The sequence below is a fragment of the Talpa occidentalis genome, unplaced genomic scaffold (genome assembly GCF_014898055.3).
Source record: "Talpa occidentalis isolate TD23 unplaced genomic scaffold, MPIMG_talOcc4v2.1 talOcc4.4, whole genome shotgun sequence".
Taxonomy (NCBI): Eukaryota; Metazoa; Chordata; class Mammalia; order Eulipotyphla; family Talpidae; genus Talpa; species Talpa occidentalis.
This window is the reverse complement of record NW_023604295.1, coordinates 67,666,547-67,679,462: the sequence shown is the minus strand read 5'-3', so window position 1 is coordinate 67,679,462 and position 12,916 is coordinate 67,666,547. Positions and strand designations below refer to the sequence as shown.

Here is a 12,916-nt window from a genome sequence, read left to right as displayed (position 1 = left end):
ATGAAATTGGAAATTCCAATTGGAATTGGAAATTTTATTCTCTTTCCTTCTCTGAAATCTCATCCCAACAATTATCTTCTTTTTCTTTTGCCTTTTTGAAACTGTTTTTCTCACATAATTAAAATAATTCATCTTCCTCAATCTAAAAGCAACTGCACCTCCTGTCCTATTTCTGTCCATTCTCCCTCCCCAACAAAAATCAAAAAACTTGCCTCAATTTTATTATCTCCCACAATCTGCTGGCTTATATCCCTTCATCATTTTATAGTCAGAATTTTTAAAAGAATACTAATACCTACTTTTGTAAATACTAAGTTTCTAATTTTTGTGTGGCATATAGAGTAGGAGAAATCTGACGTTAGCATTTATAGAAGGTTAGATGCTTTTAAGTACTTGGGCTAGTTATATAGCTTTTCTAAGTCTATAAAATTTTGATACCTACTATATAAACATGGTAAGGGAATTAAGTGACAGAATGTTTCAGTTATGCAAGATGAGAAAGTTCTAGACATCTATCCTACAATAATGTGCATAGTTAGCAATACTGTATACTTAAGATTTGTTAAAGGAGTTGGTTTTACTTTTTTACTTCTCACCATAATAAAAAATATATCAATAATAGTAAAAGAAATGTTCCTAGGTGTCTCTTGAAAAACAAATATTCCATCAGCAATTCTCCCACCAATTTGTATGTGTGTGATGCAAGTACCTGTACATGAGCCCATGTATGTGGGTATAATTTTTTTATATATAAAAGAACTGGGGTGTAGGCCAGAGATGCGGGGACTGAGAGGATTCACCAGAGACAGAGTAGGGAGCAGAACAGGCAGATCTACTGAAATACACTGCTGAGGGGAGCACTGGGTGAGACAGGAGAAGTCTGCTGCTCCATATGTGGGTTAGCTTCTTGTCCAGGGATCAAACTCAGGTCACAGTGTTGATAGTGCTGAGAATTAACTTCTAGGCCACCGGGGAGGCCCCAGAATAATATTTTTGAGGACATAGTCTTAATAAATATTTTGAGGCTAAAATTCAACATGGAGGAAACATTTTACCATTGGCAATTATGTATGAATTCATGGTGATACATGCCTTTCTTCATCTTTTATGTGTATTGTTATTGATAGTATAATTTTATAGCATATCAAAAAGCTCCAGAATTCACCAATTTATCTGATTTGACTAAACCTATATTTATTTAGTTTTCTTCAACAGACTCATGTGTTGTTAGCAGTGAAAGTGCTACCATTCTATTAACTGGAAGTTTCTGACTAATGGATATCAAATATCTTAAATATAAGCCTGTGCTACAATTGGATTGGTCTCACCCATTCACTGATTTGAAAGTACACTTATCTATTCCTAGGTATATGGAAATTTCCCTTTCCTTCAGTAGCATTGGTTGGTGTGAGATAGCCAATCATTTTACAAACATCTCAGTAAAATATGTGAAAATACTTTATATCCTTAGATCTCATTTAAGCTTTTGGTTATTCTTTGCAAGTAATTATAGAATTGTGTTCATTCCTCTTCTGATGAATATTTGCTTCATTAATATCAAATTCATGTCCCACTACTGCTTCCATGCCTGAGTACAAAATAACATTGTTTCAATGCTGAATTATAGAGTAATCTTCTTGATGACATTTTCAGCAAGCACATAATTCAATTTAAGTGACACTATGAATAGCCATGATGGAGTTATGTGTTATTTGTATTGAAAGATCAATTATATTAAGTCTCAGCCATCAACGATTTTAAGTTGCTCTCACTCAGCTGTTCAGATGTTGGGGGCAGTGGTGGAATTTTGCCTTAAAAACAACAAAATAGTGTTGATTCCTAGGTTATTCACCACAATGTTCATTACAAAATTTCTGTATTTTTCTCCACTCCTATTCTGCAAATTTATCAGTAGATAACATCTCTTCCTCCATGACTTAATGAATCAGTATTATAAGTCAACTATCTGTACGCTTGTTCATCTGTCCACTTTTCCATAAAGCTCATTTTCTTTGTCTCCACTCAGAACTCATGTTGTTATAAATGCACTCCTGGGGAAATAAAAGTTTCCTATTACTTTTGATCACTTCCAAATAAAAACTGGTTGGCTTTAGATATTACACTCAAATACTTGATATGCTATAAATTAATCCAAACTGAAGACAGGATGAAACCAAAAGACAAAAATATTAGTTGCAACTTAACTGAGGGTGAGCACATCTTTTCCAAAGATGGAAAAGAGAAAAGAAATGAATGATAAAGGGAAAGATACTTCCAGGCACCCATTCAAGACTGATACTGCATGGATGCAAGGAGTCCTGTGCCACACATGAAGACATTTGTCACCTTTCCCGAGAGGCATATTTGGAGTTTCCTGGACCTACACACACACCATTGGATATTGTGAGGTTATATTTCAAATGTCCAAAAAGCAATCTATTTTCTCTTCAATTCTCAAAACTTTGCATGTATTCTATACTTGCTTACTCCACTTCCTTTCTCACATTAATTTGCTCTCTATCTTAAAGTATTTTGAACTTCAACCCCTATACTAATAAAACTACATTTTTTGAATGTCACCAAAGATAATCACAAAATAAAATGGCTTTTTTTCTCTGCTCCATATTTTTCTTCCACTGTACATGATTCTAACAAGTTTGACTACCCATCCTTGAAATTCTCTTTCCTTCTGACTTTCCTAACACTGAACCAGAACTCTTGAACTTGTTTATGCATTTCATTTTTCTTGGAGGAAGGTCCAATTTCACAAGAGAAGAAACTAAGTGAGGTTGGTAAAAGGAAGTGGTATATTGACAGCAAAATCCTCCACCCTCAAATGTCATACAAAGGAAAGAAAGGACTACAAAGAAAGGAATTGGAAAGGCACAGCTTCCAACTTTGTATTTCCAAACAGATTTTCTTCTTTGAGAGTAAAAGGGCTAAGACCAGAAAGTGCTTATCGATGGTAGAAAATGTACTCTCTAGCATGAAGAGAAAAAAATTAGCATGTTCTCTTTCTCTCAGCTAGGAAAGAATCACTAACATTTAATAACATGCTTTCAGAAGTCACCACCTTGGGGTGATTTTTTGGTACATAATGATTTTTCTTCTATTTGGGAATAGTCTGCTAATAAGCAAATGTGGGTGCTTACTGGCCATATATGCTTACTGATTTTTTCTTATTCTGTATCTAACTATCCAGGAGTAGCCATCTGATTCAAATTGGGACACGCCAACTTGGTATCCTTGGACTCAAACTTTAGAAGGGAGAGTCACAAGGGTTTATGGACATTTCATCTGTTTCATGCTAATAAATGCCAAAACCTTGAACAAAACGTATTCCTTCAACTCGTTACAGTTGTCCTCTCCCTGTTCTTCATATAAAGTACTCATTCAATCTTCTTTTTTTAAAAGAGTTATTTATTTATTTATTTTTAAAAATTTATTTATTTATTTATACAAGCACTGGGTACAATCAGAAGCACAGGAGGGTGAGAGAACTCACCAGAGCCAGAGCAGGGAGCAGAACAGGCAGACTGACAAAATACACTGCTGAGGGGAGCAGCAGGCTGCAGGAGAGGTCTGCGCACCATGTGGGACCCTAACCCAGTGGCCAGGGATCGAACCGGCACTGCAGAGGCTGTGGGCAGCTTCGCAGCCCAGCACTCAACCACTGTGCCACCGGGGAGGCCCCCTATTCAATCTTTTAATTAAAGGTGCAATTTACTATTAAATACATCATAGACTTCAGAGTGAACCCACTCTGCAGGGTCAGTATGTCTTTTTTTTTAACCCTCATAGAATCTGGAATAATCCAAATCATGTACATTTTGTAGGTAAATTATGTCATGTGAAATACTTGGGTACGTAAACACTGTTAGAAAATATTTTTTGTTATCAGGTTAAATGTGATTCTCAGTTTTAATAGAAAGGTCAGTCCATTTGCTTTTTATCCTTTAACCACATTTGTTTTTCTTATCTGTGCTCTGACAATGGTTATATGTTGTAACTTTTTCATTGTCTGTTCCTTACAACACACCTGTGAGTTAACAAAGTATGATTATTCATACTGTACAGATGGTGAGAATAAGGTATAATGCCATCTAAAAGCTGAACAGCAGAGTCAGAACCAGAATTTATGATTCCCCAAACCTCTTGCAGATATCCCTGTGTTTCCTGTGATATCCCTGCCCTCTCTTCACTCTTCATCAACAAAAGGTTGCAAGCAGTTGCAATCTCTAATCAAATTGCCTATGCTTATTTCAAAATGGGGTTGACTTTTCCAATTTAATGGGAATATATAGTGTATTAAGTTATAGATAATGGTTATTAGAAGTACTGAGAGATTTTATCAGGTATAGGTGTTTCAGTTTTTCAAATTTGGTCAAAAACAATGTCCATTCATCTTTCTATCCCCATAGTTTTTTTTTTTTTTTTTTTTAAATTTGTTACTTGCTTTCTCTAAAGAGTGTGTCAGGAACATGATTTTTAGCTGATGTCAGGAACACAGTTTTTAGCTGATTTTGGTAAGCATTATTTTCTATGTTATGTATAAATTTAATTCCTTCCTTATTTAATTTCATGTTTTAGACATGTTTATTAAAATAAGCATTGAACTCTGGTAGAAAAAATGAATGCTGAAAATAACACTGGCTAAGAATTTAACCCTAAGTGCCAGGTTGGGAAACCTGCCAGCTTAGTCACCCAGTGTAATTTACATTTTTGTGTCAAGAAACATATAAATTTCAGATTTAATTTATTTAACTATGAGTAAAGGAAGGATGGACAGAGGGCAGAAGATAATGTGAACTGATACACTTTTTATTTTTATTTGTAAGCAGATATATACTAATTTTAATAGAAAGGATCTTTTTCCCTCTAAAAACTAACTATAAAATTGGATATATTGGGCCAAACTTGTAAGTATTTTTCTCATTTCTTTACTTCTGGAGCCAATGTTGGAGTAACTAGATTCACTGAACACACAGGAAGATATCACAATTAATTTTCCATAATGCAGAAATCAAAATAAATTTTGCTCTATTTACTAACTGTATAATATCCAAATTAAGATTTCTTAAAAGATTTTCAAAGTTTAATTTACCATCCATATCATTCAGACTTTCTTCTGTCAGTTAATGAAGCGCAGGGGCTAAAGCAATTCATACAATTCCCATCTGTCATCGCTGCAGCAGTGATGAAGCCCAAAATGAAATTCCATTCTTCATTTAATTCCTGTAGCTTGATATTAGTCAGGTAATCAAGCACAACTCCTGGGGTCTTGTTTTTTTCAGATGAGGAAACTAAGGTCAAGTGACTTGCCCTGGGTCACACAGCAAGACATCAGAACAGGGAAAAGATGCAGTAGCTTTGGACTTTCTCCGATGTTACCAAGACCACTGGACCATCCTACCTTCTCAGGTAATTGCCTTCTCTGATATCAAATGGGTCATATTTTATGACCTCTTTTTTTTCTTTTCAGAAGGAATCCTGGTTTTTTCTTTCTTTCTTCTTTTTCTTCTTTTAAACAGGCATTTAGAAATGCTGTTCTCCACTTAGTGTCTCTGGTAATTATCTTCAAGGAAATCAGAATACAAATTTAAAGTACTCATTAACATGCTGATTAGAAATTTCTCTCAAAGACTCAAAAGGCTGGAAGAGACCCCCAGAGATCATCTGATCCAGCCCCTGACTTGAGGCATGTTTCACCTAAACAGTTTCTAGCAGATGGAAAACTATATTTATGACCCCCAAGGAGAGAGTCCCTAACCTCCCTTGGAAACACAACTTGTGCTTAGAACTGCTTTACTACCTAATGGGTTGTGTGCAAAATGTGGAAAAGAAACTTCCCTTTCTTGTAAAGTCAAATAGTACCAAAATCACTCAGATTAACCATAAGTTATTTTTGTACTCAAATAACTTATTCTAGCACATTTTAAATTCTATTTTGGAAAATTTTTCTTTTGACATAAAACCTGTTGTAATTTGTTTAACAATTTAAAATCATATACCTGAAGATTATGAGTGTCTATAATTTTAATTGAGTTAAAATGCAACCTCCTGTTACTCTTTTGCTTTTTTGCTTCTGCAATGCAGAATGTGTCCCACAGAAATATTAGCACTTGCTTTCAATCCCCACACCACCACCTTAACCAGGATAACTTTAGACAGGGTTTAAAAGGGAACTGTGAGACTTAAGAATATTTTCTGATGGATTAGAAATTGAATGATGATCTAGGGAGATGTTTACATCTTGACTTGTTTTGGGAATTGCCTTCATTACTTTACAATTCCATCAGCAAATTGTGAATAGGCCTTCAAAAATTCTAACTCCAATATCCTGATCCTATTTCTGCATCTTTGCTCTGAGACTGATCTGATCTTTGCCCATATATGCTTCTGACCTGAAAGAATTTTCTGTCTTCATTAAAAAAATCAGAATTGTTTTTTTAAATGCTAGTGAGTGCTCTAATGAATCTCCACATTGGATGGCAGAAATCATTTGTTGAAAGAAAAAAATCTAGCTACTAAGACAATGAGAAGTTTATCTGGTATTTCCACAACCACCCTAAATGAATTCCATGAATTATACCCTGGGCTCTGTCATTTCTTCATAAACAAAATGTCTCAATGTATCAATAGCATTTGCAGTTGCTCAGAGACTGTCTTCCAGATCTCTCTTCTTTCCTTTCTGCTTCTTTATTAAGATACACCTATAGGGGCCTCCCCTGGTGTTGCAGCGGTTGAGCACCGGGCTGCCCACAGCCTCTGCAGCGCTGGTTCGATCCCCGGCCGCCAGCGAGGGTCCCACATGGCGCGACAGACCTCTCCTGCCACACCTACTGCTCCCCTCAGCAGTGTATTTTGTCAGTCTGCCTGTTCTGTTCCCTGTTCTGGCTCTGGTGAATTCTCTCACCCGCCTGTGCTTCTGACTATACCCAGTGCTTGTATAAATAAATAATTTTTTTTTTTTTTAAAAAAGATACTCCTATAGGCTAGGACAGGATTAGCATTGGTTTGAAAGCTGGGTCAATTCGATTTCTAATGGCAGACTTTACACTTACCAACAGTGAGGTTTAGTTATGCCTTAAATGACCTATGAAATGTCTTACTTAAATCAGGCAAGTAAATACAAATACCAAATGATTTCACTCATATGTGGTACATAAAGAAACAAACAAAAAAATGTCCATTGACAACATAGTAGATTAAGAAGATGTGGTATATAGAGAGTGGAAATCTCCACTATAAAAAAAAAAAAATCATCTCTTGCCAGTTTGGCAACATGGGTGTGACTAGAGGGAATTATACTAAGTGAAGGAAGCAAGAAGGAGAAAGACAAAGACTGAATGATTTTAATCTATGTGAAATATAGAAAAAAAAGTAACTGACAAAAGTAAACTAAAACAAGCCCTATAAATATGACCACAGAATAGAGACTATTAGAGGGGAAGAAGAGGTGGAGGTGAGAACAAAGAGGGTGAGGGGGTCCAGTAGCATAGGGTAAAGGACTAGGGGGACCTTGACTATGCAGGTGGTATGGTGACATACATCGAAGGAGAAATGAACCTATTCCCCTAAATCATATGCAGTGTTTAAGGCAATGCTATTTCAATAAAGTAGAAAAAGAATGAAAAATTAAAGAAAATTCAAAGTACAAGATCGAATTAGTGGTTACCGAGGGAAGGGGTGAGGATGGTATAAATCTGACAAAAGGGGTCAATACTATGGTGAAGGGTGGAATTAAGACTTTTAGTAGTACATACAGTTAATGGTTTATAATAAGGTACACCTAAAACCTGTATAATGTTATAAATCATTGTTATTTCAATAAATGTTTTTTAAAGATCCCTTCCACCTCTAAAATTCTAGCATAAGTAGATGAACAAATGAAAAAATGAGTAAAAATGAATAAAATCATTGAACATTTTGGTCTAGTTGTACCTGCTTTGTGCTTCTTGCGATCAAAATTTGTGGTATTATAGGCACATTTTTGAAATATATTTATATTATAAGACTAAATGTTGATTAAATATTTTTGACATAATGTTACAAATACTTATTGAAACTTACATGTTATATATCTTGAGGACAAAAAAGGCAATCCATTTAAACATTTAAATATATTGATGATCAATACTGTGAATGCAGTTTGCCACCAAAATTAAATGTCAATTTTTTTTAAATTGAGTAAACATTAATGTACTCTATCCATAAGGCAGAATTTGGTACAAAATATTAAGCCATGTTTGGTTTTGTTTTTTTTAAAGATTTATTTATTTGTTTATACAAGCACTGGGTACAGTCAGAAATGTGGGAGGGTAAGAGAATTCACCAGAGCCAGAGCGGGGAACAGAACAGGCAGACTGATGAAATACACTGCTGAGGGGAGCAGCGGGCGTGGCAGGAGAGGTCTGCGTGCCACATGGGATCCTCGCCGGCAGCCGGGGAACTAACCAGTGTTGCAGAGGCTGCGGGCAGCTTCGCAGCCCAGTGCTCAACCTACTGCGCCATCAGGGAAGGCCCAGCCATGTTTATTTTAATGAAAAATATGTCAGGATTTGTGCAAATGTTTTTTACTCCTTTTCCTAGAAATCTATTAAGGCTGATTTGAGAAAACATCAAGAATACTCCTGCCAAATGCATGTTAGATAGGTTATTGTTTTGACAACATATTTAACCATAGTCACAAAGAATATCATATCAAGAATATGATATGAATATCAAGAATATCAGTCAGGCCAAGAGTGACTTCTATAACAAGATGGGGGGGAGGAGTATTAGATACTTTTGGGAAAATAATCTACAACTAGAACAGCTCAAAGAGTGTTAATGCAGGGCCAATGATTCATACTTACTTTACTAAAAAACTTGTTCTCATCTATGGTGCGCAGAATGTGGTCCATCAAAGATGTTTACAACTGAGTGCCTGAAACTTGTGAATATTCTGTTACATGACATAGGAGAATTTAAGGTTGCAAATGGAATTAAGGTTGCTAATCAGTTGACTTTATTTTTTTAATGAAGTAATCTTGTATTATAACATTAAATATGTCTTAGATGTGCATCTTTAAATATCAACACCTGTATATACTACATTAAGTTCATTACTAAAAAAAAAAAATCCTGGGAATATCTGGGCAGTCATAAGTGACATTAAATGTGGAAAAAAGGCAAACATATTTGAAAAAGATACATTGCTGGCTTTGAAAATGGAAGAGGGATAAGGTGTCAAAAAATTCAGGTATCCTCTAGAAGTTGGAAAAGGAGGGAAGCAAATTCACCCCTTCAGATTCCAGAAGGAACAAAGTCCAGATGAAACCTTAATTTTTGTCCAATGAGATGCATTTTGGACTTCTGTCCTTCACAATTTTAATATAATAAACCTGAGTTGTTTTAAGTCACTAAGTCTGTGATAATTTGTTACCGCAGAATTAGGGATCTTACACAGCATTTCTCCGGTAAAATCAAGGTTAGACATCTAAGAAAGAAGCTGGGGAAAAACAACTTCTGAATAGGTTCCTTTGTAAAACAATATAATGTTACAACTAATCTCAAAAACGTACTGGAAACTTTCCCAAAGACAGCAGGTATTGTTGTAAAGACTGTTTTAATCTGTGAAATCTATTCTATGATAATAAATCAACTTGCTATTCTGAACTACAAAGTCAACCCTCTTAATACAAACTACTTTACCCATTTGGTTGTCTTATTACAAAACAGTAGTTCTTAATTTGGCAAAAACCTTATCTTCATACTTTTTATACATCTTAAGGCCATCCATAGAATAGGACATCACTAAATATGATTATTCACTGCGTTATCATAAGGCACTTGTAAAAGTCAGTCTCAGATAAAGTTTTAGGTCTAAATACATATTTAACTATAAGAGTCCAACTGAATGCTCAAGTCTTTCTTTATGAATAATTATCTTAAAGCTTTATAAAGTTAATAATAAAAATTTAATTCTCATTATGTTTTAATAATTGAAATTCTCACAATTCTCCTGCTAAATTGTGAAAATATGATACCATTTTCCCCCCAGAGAATAAACATTATATACATTCAGGTATTAATTATCACTAATATTATGTCTATTAGTAGGTTCAGGCTTAGTACTATAGACATTCTTCTATTACTTTGCATCAAAAGTCTAAAATTTGAAGAAAGACAAATACCATATGGATTTCACTGATATTTGCTTGACAAAAAAAATTCACAAAAAAATCAAACTTTTAGACTATAGGGACAAAATAGTAGTTACCGGAAAGCAGGGCAGGCTAATTGAGTAAAAAAGAATCAACTATAAGGTGATGGATAGAAAATAGACTTTTGGTGGTGAACATGATGTAGTATATACAGATGTTTATTAATAAGCTCTACACCTGAAACCTATGTGATACCATAAATTAAGCTTATTTCAATTAAAAATATCTAAAATTGTTTAAAACTTTTTAAAATCTTTCATCATTGGGCATCTTTGAGCTTCTGAATCACTTCCTTGTATATACAAGAAACAAATATAATAGGAAATATTTTAAAATGGGAATATATTTCTCAATACATTAGTTATAACCTATTTGGAAGATTTATAGTCACAAATTTGAATAATCATGTAATTTTGTTATCTGTACTAAAATATATTGTGCTTTCATTTAATTCTTGATGACCCCATCTTTACTGGGCTTTTAATTTCTTTGGAACAAAAATCAATGTCTAGTTGATTTTTACATTCCTCAGTTACAACAGTACATATTTCACATAGTAATTATTCTATAAATATTTGTTACATGACTGAATAAAGCAATGAAGAGAGGATCACTATAAGTAGCTTGGAATGGATATTTTTATATAAAAGTCCACCTTATTTGTAGAGAAAATGCAGTGCTATTGTCTTAGTAAATTATTCATACTTACTAATCCACCAACATCTAACATCCAGAGCCTCTGTTAATTTCCTTTCACTTAAAATAGAAAGTAAGATAGCTATTAAGGCTTTATTTCATTTACAAACCAAATCTATTACCCTTATATTGAGGTTCATTTCTATTTTGTATGTTAGTATTTCTGCACTTTAAAGTCCTCATTGGATTGAAGAGCAAATATATACATATGCTTCGTTGTGCCAGAGGGCACAAATTCTGTCTTGATTTACTCATGTGCAACTACTATTAACACTGTGAGGAATTCAGGGCAAAGTTTAGTTTATTTTTCAAAAAGGATCATGTTGTTACATATTCCAAATAGCACATGAACTCTTTTAGACTATAAAACCAATGATGTGCAGCCATACACATTTAGGGTATTATTTAGCTTTTTCATTGACTGAATGTCTGACTAGTCTCACTCATTTTTTATGGCACATATTTTTAAAAGCAGTATTTGACAAAGAGAGAAATGAGGTGAATTTCTGTAACTATTAAAGCATGGATGCAGAAATTATTGGAAAAATTTCAAATTTTAACACTAAATATGCTGAAGCATGGCAAAACATCACATTCATTATTTGACTTGAAATGTGCAAAAATCATCCATGTGTTGGAGATCATTTTATTTGAATGTTGTCTTTGTTGGATAAGAGAAAGTGCTATCTGCTCTGAATCTGAGAATTTGAGAGCGGGGAATCCATGTGTAGATTCTGAGCATTGAGAAGAGAAAGGAGCCAGGGTGGGCAAGCACAACAGGACATCCATCTCCAGCTCCCCCTTCCTTAAAATCAAACCTGAAATCCTCCGTGAGTGAATATTGGACGCAACGACCTTAGGCAGTCCACACTCCGTTCTGCCTGTTGGCCCTACACAATGACAGTCACCAGGTAACTGACAAACCAAGCCTACATTATTGGTTATGAAGTTAGTGGACATTAAAAATGTCCCACCTCCAGCCTCCCTGATGGAGCAAGGGGTTAAGTCTCAGCACTATGAAGCTATCAGCAGCCTCTGCAGCACCAGCTCAATCCCTGGCCAGGGAGCTAACCCACATGGAACAGCAGACTTCTCGTGCCTCGCCTGCTGCTCCCCTCAACAGTGTATTTCAGTAGATCCTCCTATTCTGCTCCCTGCTCTGTCTCTGGTGAATCCTCTCACTATCGCCGCAACACCTCTGGCCTACACCCCAGCTCTTGTATGCATAAATAAAATAAATCTTTAAAAAAATAAAGTCCCACCTCATATACTCTGGTTCAACACTTCAGTGGCTATAGAACTTGAAGAAGCATTTTCATTTCTCTGTTGATTATCTCCTATAACAAGAGATTTTTAGACTTTGTCAATGAGTGTTTCTGATTTAAGTTTCCAAAGTCTCTAATGTTTTTAAATGTTATATAAGCAGATATGTTATTCATAATCTTATTTGTGAATAGTCATATTTTGTATGGTAGCATTAGTAAATACAAAGCAGAATATACCAAAAGGTCTTTAGTGACATAGTAAAGCAGTTTGCAATTATGTTCAAATCTGAAAGTAAATGAAACAGGAAACAAAAAGGGGTATATCCACACTAAATCCTTACCTAGAGCTAAGTCTTTATTGACTTTGAACTAGACTCTCTAGCCTACATTGTTTATGGAGATGGATAATGTTGGCTGCCCTTCAGATATATGGAGACTTGAAATTGAGTGTCAGTGAATACAAATGTACCAAACATATATTATCTAGTTTTGGCATTAAAATATTTGAAATATAGGTAATATAAAGATGCTATTACATTGTTAACTTTCTACTAAGCATATTTATTTTCCAACCGGGAACTGATTGAAGTGTGTTAAAATAAAATATAAATGAAGACCAACCTTGAAAATTACCTAAGCAGACAAAATCGGTTTAGTCACACAAGCAAAGCAAGTTTAGCTTCTTTTGCAAGACTGATTTGACTTGGGTCATTCCTTGCTTATGCCTCTGGAAATCATAAGCAAAAA

General features: G+C 34.8%; 1 long non-coding RNA gene across 1 annotated transcript; it reads right to left on the bottom strand.

Annotated features, from left to right (window-relative positions):
* Positions 1–5,046: 5,046 nt before the first annotated feature.
* On the bottom strand, positions 5,047–12,231 carry LOC129146749 (uncharacterized). The gene is made up of 3 exons (XR_008553904.1): positions 12,167–12,231; positions 8,859–8,947; positions 5,047–5,575 (listed from the first exon to the last, which is right to left on the bottom strand). It is a non-coding gene; the product is annotated as an uncharacterized LOC129146749 (long non-coding RNA).
* Positions 12,232–12,916: the final 685 nt, after the last annotated feature.